The sequence below is a fragment of the Phocoena sinus genome, chromosome 2 (assembly GCF_008692025.1).
Source record: "Phocoena sinus isolate mPhoSin1 chromosome 2, mPhoSin1.pri, whole genome shotgun sequence".
Taxonomy (NCBI): domain Eukaryota; kingdom Metazoa; phylum Chordata; class Mammalia; order Artiodactyla; family Phocoenidae; genus Phocoena; species Phocoena sinus.
The window spans coordinates 104,251,905-104,271,085 of NC_045764.1; positions in this window are offsets into that span (position 1 = coordinate 104,251,905).

The window sequence follows — 19,181 nt, forward strand, 5'->3', positions numbered from 1 at the left end:
ATGTACGTTGGAAGCTATTATGGACGTACTTTTTTTTTTTTTTAATTGAGGTATTGTTGATGTACAATCTTCTGTTAGTTTCAGGTGTGCAGCAAAGTGATTCAGTTATATACATATATATAACTTTTTTAGATTCTTTTCCCATATAGGTTATTACATAATATTGAGTATAGTTCCCTGTGCTATACAGTAGGTCCTTGCTGGTTATCTATTTTGTATATAGTAGTGTGTGTATATGTTACTCCCAAATTCCTAATTGATCCCTCCCCCCACCTTTCCCCTTTGGTAACCATAAGTTTGCTTTCTATGTCTGTGAGTCTGTTTCTATTTTGTAAATAAGTTCATTTGCATCATTTTTTAAAGATTCTACAGATAAGTGATATCATATGGTATTTGTCTTTCTCTGACTGACTTGGTGTGATAATATCTAGGTCCATCCACATTGTTGCAAATAACATTATTCTTTTTTATGGCTGAGTAATATTCCATTGTATAAATACACCACATTTTCTTTATCCATTTATCTGTTGATAGACATTTAGGTTGCTTCCATGTCTTGGCTATTGTAAATAGTGCTGCAGTGAACACTGAGGTGCATGTATCTTTTTGGATTATGGTTTTCTCTGGATATATGCCCAGAAATGGGATTGCTGGATCATATGGTAGCTCTATTTTTAGTTTTTTAAGGAACATCCATACTGTTCTCCATAGTGGCTGTACCAATTTACATTCCGACTAACAGTTTAGGAGGGTTCCTTTTTCTCCACACTCCCTCCAGCATTTATTATTTGTAGACTTTTTGATGATGCCCATTCTGACTGGCGTGAGGTGATACCTCACTGTAGTTTTGATTTGCATTTCTCTAGTAATTAGTGATGTTGAGCATCTTCTCATGTGTCTGTTGGCATCTGTATGTCTTCTTTGGAGAAATGTCTGTTTACATCTTCTGCCCATTTTTGATTGGGTTGTTTGTTTTTTTGATATTGAGTTCTATGAGCTGTTTGTATATTTTGGAGATTAATCCCTCATCGGTTGCATCGTTTGCAAATATTTTCCCCCATTCTATAGGTTGTCTTTTCATTTTGTTTATGGTTTTCTTTGTGGTGCAAAAGCTTATAAGTTTAATTGGGTCCCATTTGTTTAGTTTTGTTTTTATTTCCATTACTCTAGGAGACAGATCCAAAAAGATATTGCTACGATTAGACACACTTGATTTTAAAACTCTGGAATTCTTGTTATGCTAGGGTGGTCTGGTATTGGGGGAATTGTTTACAACCACCAGAAGTTTCCTATAAATTCCACTTTAGTGACAGTAGATCCATGGTTGATGAGTCTACTCCCATGATTTCACGTGGAGAAGAAGCAGCAGTGGATGTATGATGTACATAGAACACAATTTTGAAAGACCCAAAATATTGAGGAGGTTACATTGCCAGGAACTAGCTTCTCTTTGCCTTAAAATGTTCTGAAGTTCTCCCACATACTTTTTCCTTGTTCAGGGTCTGGGTTCTGTACCTCAGTGACCACTGTGGGTGAGATATTATGTTGGCTCCAAATAGATGACTTTGCTTGTGGAAAGAGTACAGCCAACCATCATAGGGAACAGTTGAAATAATCATGTATATGATAGGAGATAGTCACAGTGTACTTTTTCAAAAATAAATTTTTCATCATTTTTATCTTTTCAAACTGATTTGTGCTTCTGGCTGTAGCTTTAAAGAAGGAATGGGGGCTTCCCTGGTGGCATAATGGTTAAGAATCCGCCTGCCAATGCAGGGGACATGGGTTTGAGCCCTGGTCCGGGAAGATCCCACATGCAGCAGAGCAACTAAGATCGTGAGCCACAACTACTGAGCCTGCGCTCTAGAGCCCATGAGCCACAACTACTGAGCCCACATGCCACAACTACTGAAGCCTGCGCGCCTAGAGCCTGTGCTCTGCAACAAGAGAAGCCACTGCAATGAGAAGTCCGTGCACTGCAACTAGAGAAAGCCCACATGCAGCAATGAAGCCCAATGCAGCCAAAAATAAATAAATACATAAATAAAACTCAAAAAAAAAAAAAAGAAGGAATGATAGCATGGGCAGTTACTCAGGTTATAGCGGGATGATTATGAGACTGTTGGGCCACTTGAAGAAAGCTAGGATCTTTTGGCTCTTTGGGGGTTGTGGATGAAAGAAAGGGTAAGAGGTCAGGAAGGAGGTTAAGGAAGACAGTGAGGGAGAACAATTCCTTGTACCCACTGTTGCTTGCACTGCTTTCAATGTTCAATCCTAGTGAAAGAAGTTGCCCTGAAATGAAGAGAGTGTAACAGACAATTTTGGGGCTAGGGCCACTGTAACAAAAGCACCTGGTGGCTTAAACAACACGAATTTATTGTTTCACTGTTCTGGAGGCCAGGAGTCAAGGTGTCTACTAGGTTGGTTCCTTCTGAGGGCTGTGAGGGAAGGATCTGTTCCAGGTCTCTCTCATTGGCTTGTGGAAGGCCATCTTCTTTTTTGGGGGGGTGGGGGGGGGCGAGGAATGTTCCTGTTGCTGCTGTGTTATGCTTTTGTTGGAGTTGTCTTATTTGGTGCTGTGAAATATGGAGAGAACATTAACAGGTTGGTGTATATGTATCTTTCTATTCAAATATTAAGCAAACGTTTTTAGTAATGAAAGCATGAATACATATCTGCATGTTTTTTAGACAAAGATGGGGAGGGGGAAGCAATCATTTGGAAATTAAAACAATGGAAGACCATCTTCTCCCTGTGTGTCTTCACATCAGCTTCTCTCTATGTGTGTCTCTGTGTCCAAATGTCCACTTTTTGTAAGGGCACAGTCATATTGGATTAAGGTGTACTCTAATGGCCTCATTTTAACTTGATTGCCTCTGTAAAGACCTTATCTCCAAATAAGGTCACATTCTGATATATTGGGGGTTAGGACTTCAAAATATGAATTTTGGTTGGGGAGAGTCAGAACTGAACCCATCAATAACAGGTACCATCAGTGAAGGATGCTGATTCATCCCTGAGGCTCTAGTGTTGATCACATCACTTACTCTGTTCACAGAAGAGGGGGCAGTGCAAAAACATGAGTGAGGCCACTTGGCTCTACTCCCCATTTTGTCCCCTACTATCCATATGGCCCTGGGCAAGTCCCTTCTCTTCTCTCAGTCTCTGTTTTGTCATATAGAAAATGAAGGAATTAGACTGAAGCCCCTGAAGTTCTGACCTTCTGTGGATCTAAAGAAAACTGCAAGAAATAGGTTGTTGGCAGCTGCAGCCGCCCAGTGGATCTCAGAGACACACTTTTGTCAAGGAGCACAGAACCACTGCTCCTTCTGTCCAGGCAGAGACTTAAAGCCAGTTAACGCCAGGCTCAGGGTGAGTGTTTCTTTGAGTACTAAGTAGATTTTCAGATGGTCCAGCTCTCTCAGAATACAAACTATATATTTTCCTTGGCTGGCTTTCTTCCTGTTGTAAGCCGATGAGAGGATTAATGCTGAGAGGCTTTATTTCTGATCTTTAGGAAGGCAAAGGAAAGTTAAACAAGAGGACCAGATCAAGGCAGCATTGTTTCCGCTCACAAGGACTTAGAATCACAGGTGTTAAAGCTGGAGCCCTTGATGACACCCGGACGAAGTTCCGTGTTTTATAGCTAGTGGTATCGAGACCTAGAGAAGTTCCTCCGTGTCACTCACACCACTGGTTAGAGGGAGCATCGGGATGAGGATCCAGCTGCTTGAGGCGTGATGCTACATTTCCCTCATGGAGAGGAGAGTACATTCTGGTGTCTGTGGACATTAAGATTTGAAAATGCTTTCTGCTTTCTGTGTCAGCAACTTTGGGAGTGTCTGCCATGCTCAAGAGCCAGCACTTCTCCCACTTTCTCGAGAGCAGCAGTGTGGTGGTGGGCTGGGAGGTGAGGCAACCATGTTAACAAACCTGACCCTTTTCCCTGAAGATTAGGAGTTGGGTTTAGCAATTCCAGTCTGGCCTTGGCTCCCCTTCAACCCTAGAGCTGTGCTGTGGCCATCTTCCATCTGCCGAGTGGGCTAACTGGCACACAGGATGGTCATTGGTGGAAGAAGAGACAGGAGATGGAGGGACCACACTCTCTGGTCCCAGGGGCTTTCATATTGCAGTGCAGTCCTCTCAGAGGCTCTGCTGCTTTCCTGTCTCTAGGGTCTGTGAAACACCTGCATCTCAATATGAAGCGTCCTCCTCGTTTTTCCCCCTAAACTGGTTTGAGTTGAATTAGTGCTGTTACTTGCCACCAACAAATTTAACTAACATGGTACCTTCTTATAGGAAATGAGTCATCTTTAGGAGCTGAACACACATTTTATTTCCATTAAGTTTAATGGACATGCCATCACAGGGCACCAGTGTTCTCTTCAGCTCATTCCAGAAGCCAACATAATAGCCATCTCTCTCTCTCCCATCCAGTCAGTTGCTACATCTAGACAGTTTTTCTTTCATAAGGACTCTCAAATCTATTGCTCTTATCCATAACTAATGCCACTAAATTTAGGACCTTATTTCTTCATGCTGGTCATTTGCAATAATGTCCCAACTGGTTGACTGGACTCTCATCTCTCATTTTCAGTTTATTGTCCCTTCAGATGCAGCTCCTGAAGCTCACTTATTATGACCTTGTCTCTGAGTGTTAAAGTGGCGGGACTTTAGCCACCAAATAGGACAGTGCTGGGAAGGGGCTAAAGTAGCGAATTACTTTGCTATCGTTACATAACAAATTACCATACATTTAGCAAATTACCATACATTTACATTTCTGTATGTAAAACTACACCCAGTTCTGTAGGTCAGACGTTCAGCCAACTTGTTGGGTTCTATGCTCAGGGTTGCCAAAGGCCAAAATCAAGACATTGGCCAGACTAGGCTCTTACCAGGAGGCTCTGGGCAAGGATCTTCTAAGCCATTCCGGTTGTCATCAGAATCCAGTGCCTGTGCAGCTTTAGGCCTGAGGTCTCCATGTCCTTGCTGGCTATCAGCTGGGGGTCACTCTGCTCTAGGAGGCCACCCCCATTCCTCCTCACATGGCCCCTCCATCTTCAAAGCCCATCGGGGCATCTAGTCCTTCTCATGCTTCCATCTCTGACTTGCCCTTCTGCTACCAGCTGGAGAAACCTCTGCTTTCATAGGGCTCATGTGGCTAGATTAGGCCCACTCTTTCTGATTAGTAACCTTAATCACATCTGCAGGATCCCTTTTGCCATATAACGTAGCATAATCATGGGAATGGTATCTCATCATATTCACGGGTTCTACTCACACTCTTGGTGGAGAGATTATACCAGGCCAAGGGTCACTAGGGTCATTCTTAGAATTCTGCCTACCACAGGGTCATGGGTGGGACTGCTCACCTAAGCAATTTGGGAGAGGTCAGGTATATGCAGTGCAATGCACTGAAAGCATGATCGGTGACTTGAGTCCGAGGTGGGTCAAGGCAGCAGTGGGGCCAGAATTGGAGCCAACAGCTACACTTTTTCTGCTGTGTGTTTGTGGTGGCAGAAGCAGTATAGGGAAAGAGAGCAGTGGGAGGGAAATGTGCCACAAGGGGAAGGTGGTGGAGAGTTATTTGTTATATAAGCCTTCTGAACAGATGGCCCAGTGGATCTAGAAAGAATATTTCTTTTCTTGGGGCAACCAGAGCTCCAGCAGTCACCCTCCTGACCAAATTTTTCAAGAGTTCTCTCGTATTCCTCAGTCTGGCATTCAAAGCCTTCCCTTTACAGTCTCCAAGTTACATTCTGGCCTTATTTCTCACAAATCCACGTAATGCATCTTCTGCTGAGGTCTGGTACATAGTGAAATTGGTAGTGCGGTGGTTGAAGCCAGCTAATTGTTTCCCAAGAAGAATCACAGGGGGTGCTGTTAGTTTGCCGAATTTACGGTGATCTGGGATCTATCTCCAGGCTTCAGGCTTGCACATTTGATTTTGTCAGCACCCTGAAAGCAGGCCATGCCTGGGCTAGTGCTCAGATAGACACTAATGATATATGCCGTTTATGTCTCCCTTGCCACACGTACTGATCGTTGCGTTAATCTCTGCTCTGTCTGGAGCTTCCGGCCTCTCAACTTTGGCCCAGGAGGTAGTTCTTCCTGAGCCCTTGCCGAATGCTCCCCTTTTCCAACAATTGTAGCAGAACAAGCTGCCAATTGGTAGGGCCAGTGCAAAAATGAAAATGTGGCGCTTTTGTTCAAAATGATTAAGAATTTCAAGATGGTGACTGCAGAGTACTGAAGCCAGTGTGGGGTCCGTGTCACTGCACAGGTCGAAGCTCAATCAGCCACCCTCACTTGTAGGGCTTCCCTGCTTCTCCCCACCCTCATTCCTGTTCACATCCACTTAGTAGATTCTCATAAATTGCTTCGGAATGACAAGTAAGGATCTCAGATGTGCTGGAATGATACGGAGCTCTCGAAAGTTCTCTAAATCCATAAACATTGCCTTGAGTTAAGTCTAGGCTTAAGGCATGCTAGAAAAATGATAACAGATGTGTCTGGTACTTTATGGAGAGAATGGCAACTCAGAATGGGAAAAGTCATCCGGACTTTGAAATATGGAACACTGATGGGCCAGATCATGGAAGCAGCAAATAGTAGGGAAGGCGAACGACCTAATTTTGGAGCTGCAAGACTTACTGGGAAGGAGGGCAGAGTGAAAAAATGAAAATATAACCCCCACCTAGCAAAAATCAAGGCTTTTGCACTTTAGAGACCTGCTTTTTCTAAGGGTGCCAAAGGTATTCTCAAAATCACCTTGGAGTAGGGTTGGCACGGGGTGGGGGGTTGGGTGGAGGAGCAGGAGAGGTGGGACAGAAGTTCTGTCTTTAAAATAATTATCTAATGAGCTTGGACAATTAGCAAGGCTGCATTGTGCCTTCCCCTCCTGGGCCTGACAGGACAGTGAGAATTTATGAAATGCCTGCTGGCAGATGAATGGGGATTGCCTCCGCCATCTGTCTTCCAAATGATCCTGTAGGTACAGCTATTATTTCAGTCAGACACTGGCAGCCAGGCCATTGTTCACAGCCTCTGTGAAGAATAGCGGCTGTCGAGGGTTTGGTAGGTGTTACGGCTTCCCACAGACCCGTTTTCAGCCTGTCTGAGACGTTAAAACATGGAGCGGACACAGGGCCTGTGACTGACCAGGAACTTTTAGTGGTCTTTTCCCCTCTCCCCAGCCACTCTACCCCGAAATATGGAATATTTCCTGTATCCCTTCCTCCCCACTCCTCCTCACTCCCCTCCCCCCGTCCCCACTTCTTCTCCTCACCCTTTTCTCCTCCTTTCTCGTTTTTTTCTCTTCCTCTCACAAAACTACACAAATATCTTGGGAGAAAACTTACTGTTGCCTCCAGGAGGCCTGGAGTGAAGAGAAGGGAGTGTTTGAGGGAGAGTGTGCAAAGGAGACTAGACAAAAACCTCTGCAAATTCAACCAGAGGCCAGCCTGGAATCCTAGGTGGTATTATCCAAGGGAGGAGGGATACAAAGAGGAATTCAAGAACACAGAAGACGAGGTGCCCCCAAAGACATGCAACATTAAATACTGTGTTAATTGTGGCTAATAAGGTGGCTAGAAGACATGGAGTCTCATCAAAATCCCCCAAAGGTAGGCGTGAACTTGAGTGCACTAAATAGCTTCCCATAGTTTGATAAATGTGCTCATTTATCAGCATTTTAATTTTCATCCCTGTATGGACCAATTTGAGTGACATGATTCGACCCGTGCCTGGCTTGATGTGACATGTGGATTTGAAGCCCCACACATAGCTCTCACCTCCGCACTCCAGAGCACCCTCCTGGCACAGACTCAGAGTTGAGTCTATCCTTCCCACTGTCTGTCCTCCCATCTGGAGCAGGAAATGTCTTTGGAAGGATAGCACCTTGAGAATCAAGTTCAAATGTAGGATCCAATGATCACTCTTTAAGACAGGTAAATGTGGCAAGAAACCTAGAACTCACTGTCTTTTCAGTGTTGCTTATAGTCTTATAATCTCCCTCTCCAACTCTTCCTATTCTTCCTTTCCCCAACTCTCTACCCACTACCACCATCCTGCTTATTGTAATGCTTCAAAGCAAAGCAAAACAAAACAAAAATCCTTCTCAGCTGCTTCAGCTGCAGGAGGTGTCATACATTAAAATCACTTATCTCATTAGACAATGTAAATTAAGTTTCCTCACTTAACTTTGCCAGGAAGAGAATCTGAGTACTGTATGTCAAGTATTGTTGAAATGTCTGTTTTACTCACAATCAACCAAAAGTTTTTTCTAAGATTTCAGTGGCGTGATAACTTGGGTATCATTTTTAAATTATGCATTGAGATTCAAGTTCAAAGCTATTCCTAACAGGATATGGAGTGTCCAGTGGCTTCCTGTCTAGTGCTCTGTCATTAGAATGCCCATGTGGTTTATTATGAGCCAGACACTTTTGAGAATGAAAGTAGTCCCTACTTATGATTACACTAGGATGACAGTTATAAATTTGGACTGTCCTGGAAAACCTCCTGCCTGTCATGGAAAGGCTGAATGGGAGAAGCATTCATTCATTACCTCCTCTAAATGCCTAAAGCCCTAGCTGAACTTGTCATCCATTTGGCACTTAGTATATTCTGCTTTAAATTTTTATTTCTCTTCATATGGATCTGTGCTTGAGGTTGGGGTCTGAGGTTGGCTCTCTGTGGTTTCAGAGGGAAACCCTACCCCTGCCTCCACCTTGTGGGTGATCCCTCCTGAGAGCTCACTTACCTCCCCTTGGGGTTAAGTACTATATCAGTGTCCCTTTGCTTCTGTATGAAATTGGCTTGAGCCAATATGAATTTATTATTTTATACTTGTGGAGGTCAGAAGTCCTCAGATCAAGGTGTTGGCAAGGCTGTGTTCCTTCTGGAAGCTCAGGGCACAATCTGTTTCCTTGCCTTTTCTAGCTTCTAGAGGCCATCTGCATTCTGTGTTTTGTGCCCCTTCCTCCATCTTCAAAGCCAGTGGTTTACCATCTTCCAATCGCGCGCTCTCTCTCTTTCTCTCTCTCTCTCATATCACATTGCTTTTTTTCTGATTTTAACCCACCTGCCTCTTTCTTATACGAACCCTTATGACTACATTGGGGTCACCTGGATAATCTGTCCATCTCAGAATCCTTAATCACTTCTGTAAAAATCACCTTTTACTCATAGGTTCTAGGGATTGGGACATGGACACTTTTAGGAGGCCATTTATTCAGCCTACAAGGGCCCTCTCAAACCAGACTTTAAGGTTGTTTGGTCAGACACTTTGTTACTGAAAGGTCACAGCCATCATTAATGTTCTCATAGATTCTTTCCAGTCTGTCTGAATAGAGGAACTATGTTCCTTATAAGGTATTCAGGGGAAATGAAGAACGCTGGTGTGTGGTAGGCTACAGAAGTACTATCAAGTTGATCAAAGAAAAGAAGAGAAATTCTTCCTCAGGTGGCTTAGGAATTCACCTGCTGCCACTGAGCACATACTCTCAAGGTCTCTTCTGGCTCTTGGTTTGCATACCTTGGTGTACCTACATTCATGGTCTGCATACATGCTTCTTCTAAGAAGGGTCTAAGAGGAAACCTTCAGAAAACAGTAGAGATATCTGGAATGTGAGTTCCTCATCAGCACCCTCTCCCCAGGCCTAAGCTTCCTTAGGAAGGACCAGGTCTGTTCCTCCCATTCTCTGCCCCACTCTCATTCCCAGCTCCACCTGACTTGACAGGAAGCACCAGCTGTGCTGCAGGCATCCGTATTTCAGAGTAAAAATATCTATCACACTTCCCCACCCACTACCACACACAGTTTCATTGGTCACCTGTTGATGTCACCTCTGTCTTAAGCTCTCACCCTTGCCTTCTGTTCCAGGGATGTTATGCTCTCATCCTCTTGCTTCTGCACAACCAGTTAGGTCTTTGTACAACATGTATTGGCACAGCTCACAGGTAACTGTAATTTCCTTTTTTTTTTTTTTTTGGCCGTGCCACGCAGCATGTAGGATCTTAGTTCCTTGACCATGGATTGAACCCGTGCCCCCTCCAGTGGAAGTGAGGAATCCTATCCACCAGACCACCAGGGAATTCTAGTCTGTAGTTTCAAAAGTATTTTAGATTTATTATTTGTGAAAAGGAAGACCTCAGCTTTTTCATAGCCAAACATACATACAGCCACTACCACAATAGAGTCACCATGCATTGAATGCCTGCAGTATGCAAATTGCCATACATGTAGTTATCTCATTTAATGCTGACAACACCCCTATGAAATGAGTAGTAGTGAAGAAACTAAGGTGTAGCAAAGTGATTTGTTCAGTGCATATGTGTACATACCACACATGCCCACAAAGACACATACACAATTCTCAGCAGAGTTTAGGTTAAAAAAAAAAAAATCCAAAAATTAATATATAAATGGAAGCAGTAAACAATGTTAAAGAAAGAGAAAAATACTTTAGGTTGGTCTTTTTTGAGGGTAGAGGCATGGTAAAGCATTACAGTAACGTTTGTCATTCATGTATGCTATGAACTGAATGTTGTATACCCCTAAATTCATATGTTGAAGCCCAAATACCCAATGTGATAGTATTTGGGGGTGGGGTTTTGGGGTCATGATCAGCGTTAGATTAGCTCATGAGGGTGAGGTGCTCATGATAGAATTAATGCCCTTATAAAGAGAGGAAGAAACACGAGAGCTCTCTCTCTGCCATGTGAGGGAACAGTGAAGAGGCAGCCTTCTACAAGCCGGGAAGTGTCTTCACCAAGAGGCAAATCTGCCTGACACCTTGATTTTAAACTTTCCAGCCTCCAGAACTGTGAGATATGTTTAAGCCACCCAGTCTATAGTGTTTTGTAACAGCAGCCTGAGCTGACTGAGACAATGTCCTCATGTAATACATGAACACACATATGTTATTTACTAATGTGTGCTCTTAGATATGCAGACATAATTGAAATTCAGTCTCAGTTCTCTGGGAGATGGCTGTTTAGCAGTGAGAGCAAATCACATCTATAAATTACAGCAAAATGTGCCAGAGTATCAGGAAAAGCAATGGGAGTGTATAAGAGGTAGTTACGTCAGCTTGGCAAAAAAATTGGGAAATTTTGGGGAAGAAAGGATGTTGACTGAAACCCTGAATAATAGACAATATTTGTTTGTTTCTTTTTTTAACGCCTTTATTAGAGTATAATTGCTTTACAATGGTGTGTTAGTTTCTGCTTTATAACAAAGTGAGTCAGTCATACATATACATATGTCCCCATATCTCTTCCCTCTTGCATCTCCCTCCCTCCCACCCTCCCTATCCCACCCCTCTAGGCGGTCACAAAGCACCAAGCTGATCTCCCTGTGCTATGCGCTGCTTCCCACTAGCTATCTATTTTACGTTTGGTAGTGTATATATGTCCATGCCACTCTCTCACTTTGTCCCAGCTTACACTTCCCCTTCCCTATATCCTCAAGTTCATTCTCTAGTAGGTCTGCATCTTTATTCCCATCTTGCCCTAGGTTCTTCTGACCTTTTTTTTCTTTCTTTCTTTTTTAGATTCCATATATATGTGTTAGCATACAGTATTTGTTTTTTCTCTTTCTGACTTACTTCATTCTGTATGATAGTCTCTAGGTCCATCCACCTCACTACAAATAACTCAGTTTCATTCCTTTTTATGGCTGAGTAATATTCCATTGTATATATGTGCCACATCTTCTTTATCCGTTCATCTGTTGATGGACACTTAGGTTGCTTCCATGTCCTGGCTATTGTAACTAGAGCTGCAATGAACATTGTAGTACCTGACTCTTTGAATTATGGTTTTCTCAGGGTATATGCTCAGTAGTGGGATTGCTGGATCGTATGGTAGTTCTATTTGTAATTTTTTAAGGAACCTCCATACTGTTCTCCATAGTGGCTGCATCAATTTACATTCCCACGAACAGTGCAGGAGGGTTCCCTTTCCTCCACACCCTCTCCAGCATTTATTGTTTGTAGTTTTTTTTTTTTTTTTTTGGCGGTACGCGGCCGCTCACTGTTGTGGCGTTCTTCCGTTGCGGAGCACAGTCCTCCAGACACGCAGGCTCAGTGGCCATGGCTTACGGGCCCAGCCGCTCCGCGGCATGTGGGATCTTCCCGGACTGGGGCATGAACCCGTGTTCCCTGCATCGGCAGGTGGACTCTCAACCACTGCGCCACCAGGGAAGCCCTGTTTGTAGAATTTTTGGATTATGGCCATTCTGACTGGTGTGAGATGATATCTCATTATAGTTTTGATTTGCATTTCTCTAACGATTAATGATGTTGAGCATTCTTTCATGTGTCTGTTGGCAATCTGTATCTCTTCTTTGGAGAAATGTCTATTTAGGCCTTCTGCCCATTTTTGGATTGAGTTGTTTGTTTTTTTGTTATTGAGCTGCGTGAGTTGCTTGTATGTTTTGGAGATTAATCCTTTGTCAGTTGCTTCATTTGCAAATATTTTCTCCCATTCTGAGGGTTGTCTTTTTGTCTTGTTTATGGTTTCCTTTGCTGTGCCAAAGCTTTTAAGTTTCATTAGGTCCCATTTGTTTTTGTTTCTATTTCCATTTTCTAGGAGGTGGGTCAAAAAGGATCTTGCTGGGATTTATGTCATAGAGTGTTTTGCCTGTGTTTTCCTCTAAGAGTTTGATGGTGTCTGGCCTTACATTTAGGTCTTTAATCCATTTTGAGTTTATTTTTGTGTATGGTGTTAGGGAGTCTTCTAATTTCATTCTTTTACATGTAGCTGTCCAGTTTTCCCAGCACCACTTATTGAAGAGGCTGTCTTTTCTCCACTGTATATTCTTGCCTCCTTTATCAAAGATAAGGTGATCATATGTGCGTGGCTTTATCTCGGGGCTTTCTATCCTGTTCCATTGATCTATATTTCTGTTTTTGTGCTAGTACCACACTGTCTTGATGACTGTAGCTTTGTAGTATAGTCTGAAGTCAGGGAGCCTGATTCTTCCAGTTCCGTTTTTCTTTCTCAAGATTGCTTTGGCTATTCAGGGTCTTTTGTGTTTCCATACAAATTGTGAAATTTTTTGGTCTAGTTCTGTAAAAATTTCCAGTGGTAGTTTGATAGGAATTGCATTGAACCTTTAGATTGCTTTGGGTAGTGGAGTCATTTTCATAATGTTGATTCTTCCATTCCAAGAACATGGTATATCTCTCCATCTATTTGTATCATCTTTAATTTCTTTCATCAGTGTCTTATAATATTCTGCATTCAGGTCTTTTGTCTCCTTAGGTAGGTTTATTCCTAGATATTTTATTCTTTTTGTTGCAGTGGTAAATGGGAGTGTTTTCTTAATTTCACTTTCAGATTTTTCATCATTAGTGTATAGGAATGCCAGAGATTTCTGTGCATTAATTTTGTATCCTGCTACTTTACCAGATTCATTGATTAGCTCTAGTAGTTTTCTGGTAGCATCTTTAGGATTCTCTATGTATAGTAGTATCATGTCATCTGCAAACAGTGACAGCTTTACTTCTTCTTTTCCAATTTGTATTCCTTTTATTTCCTTTTCTTCTCTGATTGCTGTGGCTAAAACTTCCAAAACTATGTTGAATAATAGTGGTGAGGGTGGACATCCTTGTCTTGTTCCTGATCTTAGTGGAAATGATTTCAGTTTTTCACCATTGAGGATGATGTTGGCTGTGGGTTTGTCATATATGGCCTTTATTATGTTGAGGAAAGTTCCCTCTGTGCCTACTTTCTGGAGGGTTTTTATCATAAATGGCTGTTGAATTTTGTCAAAAGCTTTCTCTGCCTCTATTGAGATGATCATATGGTTTTTCTCCTTCAATTTGTTAATATGGTGTATCACGATTGATTTGTGTATATTGAAGAATCCTTGCATTCCTGGGATAAACCCCACATGATCATGGTGTATGATCCTTTTAATGTGCTGTTGGATTCTGTTTGCTAGTATTTTGTGGAGGATTTTTGCATCTGTTCATCAGTGATACTGGTCTGTAGTTTTCTTTCTTTGTGACATCTTTGTCTGGTGTTGGTATCAGGGTGATGGTGGCCTCATAGAATGAGTTTGGGAGTGTTCCTCCCTCTGCTATATTTTGGAAGAGTTTGAGAAGGATAGGTGTTAGCTCTTCTCTAAATGTTTGATAGAATTCGCCTGTGAAGCCTTCTGGTCCTGGGCTTTTGTTTGTTGGGAGATTTTTAATCACAGTTTCAATTTCAGTGCTTGTGATTGGTCTGTTCATATTTTCTATTTCTTCCTGGTTCAGACTCGGAAGGTTGTGCATTTCTAAGAATTTGTCCATTTCTTCCAGGTTGTCCATTTTATTGGCATAGAGTTGCTTGTAGTAATCTCTCATGATCTTTTGTATTTCTGTAGTGTCAGTTGTTACTTCTCCTTTTTCATTTCTAATTCTATTGATTTGAGTGTTCTCCCTTTTTTTCTTGATTAAGTCTGGCTAATGGTTTATCAATTTTGTTTATCTTCTCAAAGAACCAGCTTTTAGTTTTATTATTTCCTTCTTTTTTTTTTTCATTTATTTCTGATCTGATCTTTGTGATTTCTTTCCTCTGCTAACTTTGGTGTTTTTTTGTTCTTCTTTATCTAATTGCTTTAGGTGGAAGGTTAGGTTGTTTATTTGAGATGTTTGTTGTTTCTTAAGGTAGGCTGTATAGCTATAAACTTCCCTCTTAGAACTGCTTTTGCTGCATCCCATAGGTTTTGGGTCGTTGTGTTTTCATTAATAGACAATATTTGAATGGGGATGGCATCCTGGGCCAGCACACATCGTGACCAAAGCCCAGGAGGTGAGAGAACCGGCCTCCTGTAGTAGAATTAGGATTGCACTATCATATGTGAAAGTGAGGAGTAGGTGGGCAGGTGGCTGGGTTAGGTCCCCTAGAACCTTGCATGTGAGACTGAGGAATTCAAGTTTAGTTTTGCAGGTAATGAGGATGTTTCTAAATGTTTTTTGAGCAGAAAAGTGACATAAATGAGGGCTCCCAAAAATGGTAGCCGTTAGCCCATGAGCCAGATATTACCTACTGATGTGTTTTGCTTGCTCAAATGAGATGGTTCACATAAAAATGTCTACTCTGGTTTCTCTTTTTAAAAAGTTGGAGGATTATAGCAGGACTCGCCTGCTTCCCATATAGCCACAGTGACTGAAACTGAGGACCAGCATGCCCTTTTAGGGCATACACTCACCACGTTCAGTTAGCCACAGTCCACACCACTTTTTACTTCCTTCTACAAATCTATTTCATTCCATTTTATTCCGTTTGTCCTCTGTTGGCGTAAGAATATGTGAGCTCTGATGTAACTGATCAGTTTCTGAAGATGAATCTGACAGTACTTTCAGGCAGGTTTGGATTGGGAAGGCAGGGAAATGCTACTGCAACCCCCAATCTCTGGTGCAGCCCTCAGTTCATTTTGGGTTGTATTCAATTTGTGTGTTTGCCTTTCCCACTGGAGTAAAAAGTAGAACTCTTTGAGACTGAGTATGAATTACCTTATTATGAAAAACACATTATATACAGCAGACTATTGATAAATGTTGACCAATTGGAGTAGTTCAGGTCAACATTAGTGAGGGTCAGAGCTAGGTTAGAGACAGAGATGGAAAAAGTCATGCAGGAAAGGTGGTGCATAAGAAATATGATTGCCAGATTTCTCCACTAACTGAAGCGATCGTAGTAATAAAAAATATTAACTCTCTTAATGGTTTTACAACAAAATTTTATCCCCATGAGATGAGCACTATATTATTCCTAGTTTATGACTGAGAAAATGGAAGGGAAAGGGAAGGAAAATCAAGGAGAGCAAGTTTTTCAGCCTAAGTAGGATGTTAAGAGAAGGAAGACAGGCTTGTGAGGAGACAAGATGAATTCAGATTTGGACCTTTTGAGCTATGTGGAAATTTTCCAGCCGGAAGCCAGAAATTCAGTTCTGGAGTTCAGGAGAAAGGTCAAGGCTAGAGTAGTAGAATTGCCTACAAGGAAAAAGAATTAGCTTGTGGAATGAATTCATTGACTTGGAAAAAGGTGTGTAAAAAGAGGAGAGAAGAAGTACAGAATTTTGGAAAAGTATGCCATTGGGGGTGGGAAGAAGGCAAGTCAGGAAAGCTAGCAAGTGGATGACTTCCGTGTGACTGCAGAGAACTGGTCATCGAGTTTTGGACTGGGTTGTCCCTGAGAGAGCAGTGCCAGCAGGATGATGGGGAAAGAAACCAGACTTTTCAGGCCTAGTGAGTCGAGACCATTCATTCACGAAATCTGTTGTGCAGGAGTCGCGAGAAGGTGGTATCTTAATGGGTAGCAAGGGCAAGAAAAAGTTTTGAACAGATTTCACGATAGAGGAGGCAAACATTTGTCCTTTAAGAGAAAGGAAAAGTGGGGCTTCCCTGGTGGCGCAGTGGTTGAGAGTCCACCTGCCGATGCAGGGGACACAGGTTCGTGCCCCGGTCCGGGAAGATCCCACATGCCACGGAGCGGCTGGGCCCGTGGCCCATGGCCGCTGACCCTGCGCGTCCGGAGCCTGTGCTCCACAACAGGAGTGGCCACAACAGTGAGAGGCCCGCGTACTGCAAAAAAAAAAAAAAAAAAAAAAAGGGAGAGAGAAGGAAAAGTGAAGGAGGAAAGACTAGAGATATAAGAAAATGAGGTTATTGTTGATGGAGTAGGTCTTTGAAGAAGCAGAAGGAAGTGGGAATCAAGGCTCCAGAAGAGGGGTACTCATTAATAGGTACAGGAGTACTAAAGTTGGAGTGCAGGAGATGCAACAGAACTTAGATAAGGAGGTGGGAGGAGTGAAATTATTTTCAATAGGATTAGTCTTGATCTTAGCAAAGTAGGAAATTAGATCATTTGCCAGAAGTAAGGGATTGCCAAAAGAGACTTGGGGAGAATGATTACAGGCTGGAACAGATGCTGTGCCCAGTTGCCTGAGAATCTACTGAGATGTTATATCAGGCAGGAAAAATAAACCATGCCAGTTATTGGAATAGGCAGAATTTAACATCAGTAATCACTAATTAGTTAAAAGTGGTTAATTGCTCAGGGGTCCAAAAGCAGCAGGTGCAATGTTCAGAGTCCAGCTCCAGCATCACAGAAGTAGAGCAAAAAAGTGTGGATTTGGAACTGAGAGGACAGTTAACTGACAACTGGTGTAGAAGAATAAGAGGGTTGCCCAATACCACAGTTAACGCTTAGAAAAGCATTATTCCTAAAGAATAGGAAAGTACTAGAGTCAAGGAGAATGCATTGCCACAGAAGGTGAATGGGAGCAGTGGAGTACCTGACTACACCCAATATAAAACAGGAACACAAAACAGAATGTATTTATTTTATTTGTTTTGGGGAATTAACTCACCCCCGATAACGGCTTTCCGTCTTCCAGAGTTGGAGAAACTTACTGTAATTCAGCTGCTTTAATGAGGGTGAGCTAAGAAACAGCGATCTGACTGTGGATACAGTGTGAGTGGTCGAGAAAAGCTGGTGGCTGAAGACCAGCAGAGCACGAGCCTGGAGGTGTGGCTGAGTTAGGGGGCAGGTTCAAGTGATGAGAATCTTGATAAATGTTAACAATTTGCCTTCGGAAATGTGGTCTTGTTCAATAGTATTTGATTACCAAGTGTCATCTAACTATGAGTGAGGCTAATACCTTTCCATGTGTTTAGCTATTTGGATTTTTTTTTTTCCTGTGAACTCCTACTGGTCCTGCATGGGGGCTTTAAGTGGAGGACAGGTTCATTTATGTAATAAGAGTGTCCTGAGTGCCTGGTAAATCCAAGGTCCTGATGCAACCTGGTGAACTAAATAGACATGGTTCCTGACCTCTCTGAGCTGGATGTGGGCGAGACAGTAAAGAAGAAAACAAACGTATAAATACACGTCTCCATCAGGTCTATGAAAGGAAAGAAGGGATACGGTGAGAGGAAAAGGCAAGGGATCTCCTTTAGATGTGGTGGTCAGGGAAGGTCTTTCTGAGGAGACATTTAAGTGTAGACTTGACAGATGAGACATGAAGGCCACGAGGAGAGTTGGGGGAAAGAAGTACTCTTAGGCATCAGAGACAGCATGTGAAGATTTTCAGGTGCAAAAGAACATTACATTTTTGGAGAAGTGAAAGATGGCCAGGCCAGTGAAAGTGAAAGTACAGTGAGTAATGAGGTGGGATTTATTTCCTGTCGTGACTGAACTCAGGGGGATCGAACTCTTGAAGGCTTAAGCAGACCTGAGCACTATATTCAAGGCTTGCTTTCCTTAGATACAAAGCCTACAATGAAATTTTAGGCCAGTGTCTTGTGTGGGTTTTACTTGTGGAATTATGGCTCAGAAGCTGACATCTGCCCACAGGCAAGGCTACTCTTGGACCATTCGTCCACAGAGAAGGATGGGTTTGAATGGCTTTCCGAACGAAGAGTCAGTCCTTTTCCCTAATTGCCCCCTTCCTGTCACTCACACTTTTGTAAGGATGGTATTTGGTAGAGTTAACTGCTATCCCCCCAGTGGCAACATCAGCCTCCTTTTGCCTCTCATCCACCACTCGTTTCACCTCGGGGAGGAGAAACTGAGTAGGCGGAAACTAAACAGGGGCCCTAAGGAAGCCTAGGGAAGGGGGATCGACTGCGGTTCGCATTCCCGTTCTCCATGTGGGGTCCTCAAGCTCTCTTATCTAACATAGCTGGTGAGTGGCGTGTGCACGAGGACAGCCGCGTGTGCGCGCGCGCGTGTGTGTGTGTGAGGCGGGGGGGAACTCACCCACCATGGAGAATCTGGTGGAGCCCAGAGGAACAGAAGCATGAGTAGGTGGCTGAGACCTGCTTGGCATTAGCCTGGGAGGAGACAGTTATGTCCACTTCTAGCCCTTTATCCTGCTTTTTCTAAAGGGAAAATGAGGCCAGGTGAAACACGCCAAAGGGGAGAACAGAGCTGATGGCCCCGGTCTTCCCTAGTTGGGGTAATAATGCTGTTCCAGTGAGCGGAGCTGAAGAGTGTCTAGTCTTTCCTGTGTCTGAAAGAACGTCCTCAGGTCGCATCCTTTAATCAGTATCCTGTCTCTCTGGAGTAAACTGTCATTGCATTCACATTTACTCAGTGAATTCCTAAGACTTTGGCCATTTCTGTGGCCCTCTTCATGTCAATCTTACCTTAGGACACCCAGACACAGTAAGGACATG